General features: G+C 36.9%; 1 long non-coding RNA gene across 1 annotated transcript; it reads right to left on the reverse strand.

Moving 5' to 3' along the window:
• Window positions 1-2,004: 2,004 nt before the first annotated feature.
• LOC149502251 (uncharacterized) lies at window positions 2,005-4,621 on the reverse strand. Its single transcript, XR_016323681.1, has 2 exons — window positions 2,563-4,621; window positions 2,005-2,454 (listed from the first exon to the last, which is right to left on the reverse strand). It is a non-coding gene; the product is annotated as an uncharacterized LOC149502251 (long non-coding RNA).
• Between the last annotated feature and the right edge of the window lie 1,861 nt (window positions 4,622-6,482).

Below are 6,482 nucleotides of genomic sequence, written 5' to 3' on the forward strand. Positions count from 1 at the left end.
ATTCGACTGCCATCTTAGACGGACCACGAAATGCTTCAATGTGCCCAAGTGAGGGTTAAAGCTGGGGCCCAAAGATCTGACACGGATAAGTTAGATGAAGTTGGGAATGGGCGACACTGCTGTGGGCTTATCCCACATTTCATTCTCTTCTTCTTCTTCCAGTGCCTCTTCAATCCTGAAGGTTGGCCGTTAGCTTTCTATATTCGTTTTTATCTGCAGCCAGCCGGAACAGCTGTTCGACGGAGGCAATACCGGTCCACTCCCGGATATTCCGGAGCCATGATTTCTTTCTTCGCCCAGCACGTCTCTTTCCGTCCACTTTGCCCATAATTATCAGCTGGAGCAGCATGTATCGATCGTTCCTGAGCACGTGGCCGAGATACTCTATCTTGCGCTTTTTGATAGCAGGCAGCATTTTCCGGGACATATGAACGCGCTGAAGCACGGTTTCGTTCCTGACCCTCTGCGTCCAACCAATGCGTAACATTTCATGCACACACATTTACTCTTGACAATATAATACTTATATAATATATTTATTTAATATAATTATTAATACACACAGAGTATACATTCACACATATAACATATATATTAATATATTATTACTACATTACATATAAAACAGACATACACACACGACAATTTATCGTACCGCGTTAATCAGCTGGTCGCCCGTTCGTTTGCGCTGTGGACACGCGCGCTTGGACGAAATGTCGCGGGTAGCTGGAAAATATACTCTTGCGCAGCTGATCGCGGCTAGCCACGCCCCGAGTCGAAACTTACCTCGTACTGAACGCACGTCGCTTTTGCTAATTATATACGGTTTATTGTTTTCGAAGCTTTTGCATCTCTTGTGATAACGCGCTTGCTTTGTGTTTATTGTAATAGTATTGTCGTAAAGTGTAAAGTGTCTTCTGTGTACTGTTTATAAACTGAATATCTATCTGTGCTCGTAACCTTCAATTCTTCATAATTATAATAATATAGACTGTTTTGTGTTCTGGTGTGGACTAAGTGTAACTTTTAATAAACATTTAATTAGTGTGCAAGGTGTCGTATTTAATTTATTATCCGAACACCGACGGCACCTACTCAGGTACTTACCTTTACCACATTACGCTACGCGTCCGGACGACACATACATACTCATCCACATCCAAACGGAACCCAACAATTCTCGTCTATACTGCGATTGCCATTCGAGCATCATGCACGCTATTTGAGTACCATCACGTATTTCACAACCACATCCTCAGTTTTTTAGAACTGTTTTTCGTTGCATCAAAAATAGCTTCACTAAGCTTTAATTCTGAGTTGTTATACTGTCTCTTCACAGTGCAGTGCTGGCTAGACGGAGAGCTGCGGTGAAAGTTGGCGAGTCGCCGAGTCGCTGCGGCGGCGGCGCACAGTGGGTCGATTCTATGATTTTAGTGACTTAGGGACCAACTTTGTTTTTTATAAATTTTTTTATGTAGATAGATAGAGCTCGTTAATCTCAATAATAATTGTTTTGGGCAAAAATTACAAAAACTTTATAGTTTGGTCAGAAAAATGTGTTTTGTGATTTTTTTGTATGGAGCGGGTCACATTAATTTAAATTCCTGCTAAGTACCGCGAGGTCCCGTTTTGAAACTTTATTTTCCTTATACCTTGTCTAGTCTACTATCATTTGATGCTATGAACATGTGCATAAAGTTGCAACTCTGCCAAATAAATGGATCGAAAAAATTTAATAAATACATAGAATAAAACCTTTATATTTTTTTTCGTAAGTGCTTTTAGGTTAAATTTGATATGGATTAGTAAGTAAGAGCACGTAATAATACCCATAATTACATAATACCTAACAACAATACATTTAGTAGGTCTCTAATTATGCAATATCTCTAAATATTATATATTTTGTTTCACCTTTCGATCTTTGGGTCAGAAAAAGAAGATTTTGTAAAATATCCTCATTAGTCGACGTTCTACTTCTCATTATTGAATAACAACTCTCTGTATATTTCCGAAAATCTTTATTGCGAGCTTCCGCTGCCTCTTCCGAGAGTTTACCTATACGAATGGCACCAAAGTTCTTCTTTATTGTATATCACTGCCATGTGCCAACAATTTATGGATACTGGAAGGGATATATAATACCAGGCATATAAATTAACATACAATACTGCAGTATATCTAAAAAATTCGGAAAAATTGGAAACGCGCTCTCCAGATGCAACAGAGTGAAGAATCACGTGAAACCTCTATTAAATCTTTACGTATTCCTTTATGCGGGCTGTTTCTTCTGCATCCCTGAAAAATCTTCTGGCAGTATTGCCATCATTGGTTGTTCTTACTCCTTGCTTGACAACATCTATAAGTAAACCGCATTCCTTTTTAAACGCTTGCTGTATAGCACTTTTTCTGGTTGTTATTTTTTCTTTGTCATCGCCCCTTGCAACTCCATTTCTTGAAGTCCAAACGTTAAGACGTAAACAAAAAAGTGTCATTTAAAAAATTATCTCACAGGAAACTACATACGATGAAAAAATTGTGAAGTAATAAAATTATATTTACCGATATGAAGTAAGCACTCCATGCATCTTATCCAGGCATGTAAAGATGGCATTCCACACTGGAATATTTCTTCATTGTTTTCTCTTTGATAAGCAAGTCACTCCAAAAAACTGACGGTTTTGCTTTGCAAATATCACAGACAGCAGAAAATGTTTCTGACAAATATGAGGTTATTTTGCCGTCTATCATCATCATGTGCAATTGATGCTTAACTTCAACTTGTTTGATTTTTGATGGCTGAAGTCTTTCTATTTCTTCTGTTATGCTAGCTTTTATAATTGTCACTGTTGACTGCGTTTCTTTTGTAAATTTAAACATTATTGGACGGCAATAAAAAGTTGATGAGGGTAGGTCGTTTTCCCAAACAATTATTCCATCAAATTTCTGAAGCCTTATAGGAACTAGACTGACCATGAAAATAGTTGAATCATCAAACTCTGTTTCAGTTTTTTGTTTATAATTACTTTGACCTGGGGCTCTATCAAAGCCTATTTGCTTATAAGCAGTAGCTCTCTTGCAGACTCCAAATCTGAAGTAATCACATCTAAAAGCCTATATAGCGCCAATTTTAGTAATGCTTGCATTTTAATAGCAGCTCCTTCTTCAGTAATAATTACCTCGTCTTTCCCTGGATAACATTTGGTCTTTTCTTGCTTAATTTTATATTAAGAAGGGTATAAATCAGACCCATTTTCACTTGCTGCTTCTCTTAGGTTTATATACTGCCACTTCATTTAAGTGAAACCAATATTGCCTCATCGGGAGAATATGGACTACTTTTCACTTTACTTGTAATTAAATACTCCTTAACTTTTTCTAGATCTTCAGGGTGATTTGACAAGTGGTTCATAATTTCTCCTACATCTTCATTTCTAGTGTTTCTCAAACTAGCAATTGTAGTAGCTTTCATTTCATCCGGGGATAACGAAAGCGATTGGTAAATTTGTTCAATGCGTCTTCGTTTTTGCCTGGATCCCAGTTCTTCAAAAGGTTTTCGAGGTGCAAAAATAGATGTCGAGGCTTCTGTAGTACATTTGAGAGTGGTACATTTTCAACATCTTCAGTATTAGAAATCTCGAGCCTTTCATGTGCAGTGTTGATAGTTTCAGGTATCATTCCTTCGGGCCAGTTTATTGCAAATTCTAACCAATCATATTTTTTTCTTATAAACTGTGCTAACATGCGACTACTTCGTTTCCATATTGCACTTATATTTGAACAAAATTGCGTACAGAATTTTTGGAGCTCAACATTTTTCTCTTCGGTCACGTTTATTTGATTTTGTAGGAATTGAAAGAGTTTTTTATTATCAGACAGCGACTGTAGTTGCTCTCTTAAAATCATAATTCTAAATTGTTAACAAAATTATCAATTATAACGGAAACAGCAAGATCACAACGACAATCACGAGATGTTAGTAGTAGTACGAATAAACGAACACTAGTTAGTATATAATAAACATGGTCACTTTATACTTCCAGAGACAAACAAATGTTTACTATATTTTCTACTACCCAGTAATGGCTGCTTAACTAATTATCCTCATTAAATAATGTTAACTATCCTAATAATTAGAGAGATTGCTTAATTAGAGACCTACTAAATGTATTGTTGTTAGGTATTATGTAATTATGGGTATCATTACGTGCTTTTACTTACTAATCCATATCAAATTTAACTTAAAAACACTTACGAAAAAAAATATAAAGGTTTTTATTCTTTGTATTTATTAATTTTTTTCGATCCATTTATTTGGCAGAGTTGCAACTTTATGCACGTGTTCATAGCATCAAATGATAGTAGACTAGACAAGGTATAAGGAAATAAAGTTTCAAAGCGGGACCTCGCGGTACTTAGCAGGAATTTAATTTAATGTGACCCGCTCCATACAAAAAAATCACAAAGCACATTTTTCTGACCAAACTATAAAGTTTTTGTAATTTTTGCCCAAAACAATTATTATTGAGATTAACGAGCTCTATCTATCTACATAAAAAAATTTATAAAAAAACAAAGTTGGTCCCTAAGTCACTAAAATCACAGTATCGACCCACTGTGCGGCGCATTGTCCCCAGGTGGGATGCACGCAGTCCGCCACGCTATGCGTCTGAAATCAGTGTTGCGTTGTTTTATTTCAACGATACGTGGCGTATGATTTTGGATGTTAAGCGATTTAACAAATCAGGTGATGGTACAGCTTCACAGGTAGATGATTGGGAATTTTAGTATGAGTAAGGGCGTTTGTTCGTCCTTCCGTACATCAAGAAAAAAAACTTTGGTCGAATATCAGACTAACGCAAAGTTAACGCAAAAGCATAATATTACTAAATACAGCTCGTTAGTTCGCAGAAACATTAATGTAAATGTGAGTACAAAAATACTAAGTAAATGAGGCCAGTTTAACGCTTTACTGAAATCCGAGTCTTGTTTAAACATCGGAGGCCTTGCTAGTAAAAGAATCGTTCTCATTGAAATGTTTACATTCAGTCGAGCAGTTGTTATGAGACGAGCCAGTTGGTTCAGCCCTTGGTACAGCGGAGGAGGCATTGATCACGGGATCACGTACTGCGCTAGGATTCGACTGGTTTAAATGTTATTATCCCGATTTAAAGCGTGCACGCGCCGGCCGGCGGCCCGGGGGCGACATTCCGCCGGAGTCAGGACATTGCTGAGCTATGTGTGGTGCAAATGCATATAAATTTCTTGTCGTCTGTCTAAAGCATTGTTAATACGTTGATAGATAAACGAACTGACGGAGTAAACACTACACTAAGCGGTACTGGTACTCGTGCCACGAGAATCAATCGTGCCGCTCAATTAAAAAACTTGAGATCAAATTGTACATCTGCCTAAGTCTGTAAAGAAGTCACGTGCACACGTTGGTGTTGGTCCGTCGCTCGCTCTCGTCGCAACTGTAAGGTAGGTGACGGCTGGTCGGATGGTGACCGTCGTCTGCGTAACTAGGCTGAATGTTATTTATTATTATTTGTGTTATCTGCTCAAAGGTATCTTAAGTATACAAGTTTTTTGTTTGGAAGGAAACCTACTTTTATTTAAAATACTGAATTTAGACTAACAATTAAATCAAGTAGCAAAAACTAGTAATAATACTGACACACGAACTACGAAGGCAAACAAAATTTCCTCTTGCTAGTAATTAATGAAAATGAATTAATGAAAAAAAAAAGTGATATATTTTAAAATTATAATAATATTACAGTGACGGTTTGTTGAGTCTTCCATTAAGATTATTAGATTACTCTAATATATATATACATACTTGTGGCGCAAATTACTCGCCACTTCCCTTGACTACAACATTTTAAATTTTCATTTTACACAATCCATTATAGAAGTATTTAATAAATCACTTTACAGCAATGTAACGATAACGGATGTAACTTAATTAAAACTGTGGTGCTACTCCGTACCGAGTGATCTAATTTGAGTGCTCATAGAATCTCGTCAGATACGGCTCAACATTATTGAGAATATGCATTAAAACGGCATATGAAGTCGTCGTGGCCTAAAGAATATGACGTCTGGTAAATTCGTATCTAGCGATGCACCGGTGCTCGAATACCGCCAGTAGGTACCCATTTTTCTAACGAAATACGTACTTGGCTAATGTTTACGAATGATTTCCACGGTGAAGGAATAACATCGTGTAATAGAAATTAAACCCGCAAATTTATACATATTATGTTCACGAAAAATTTGCACGATGTACGAATAAAAATAATCTGTAAGGATAATTGAAATTAAACCAGCAAAAGTTTTTATTTCATCTTGACATCTTGTGAGCCCGCGCGGGTAGGCAGCAACGTCCTGCCTATTTCTACCGCAAACTGATAATATGTTCCAATTCAAAGAGTGAGTGGCGGCATTCACGTTGTCATGTGAAGTAAGCTCGGTTAATC

This window comes from Bombyx mandarina, chromosome 10 (genome assembly GCF_030267445.1).
Source record: "Bombyx mandarina strain Sakado chromosome 10, ASM3026744v2".
Taxonomy (NCBI): domain Eukaryota; kingdom Metazoa; phylum Arthropoda; class Insecta; order Lepidoptera; family Bombycidae; genus Bombyx; species Bombyx mandarina.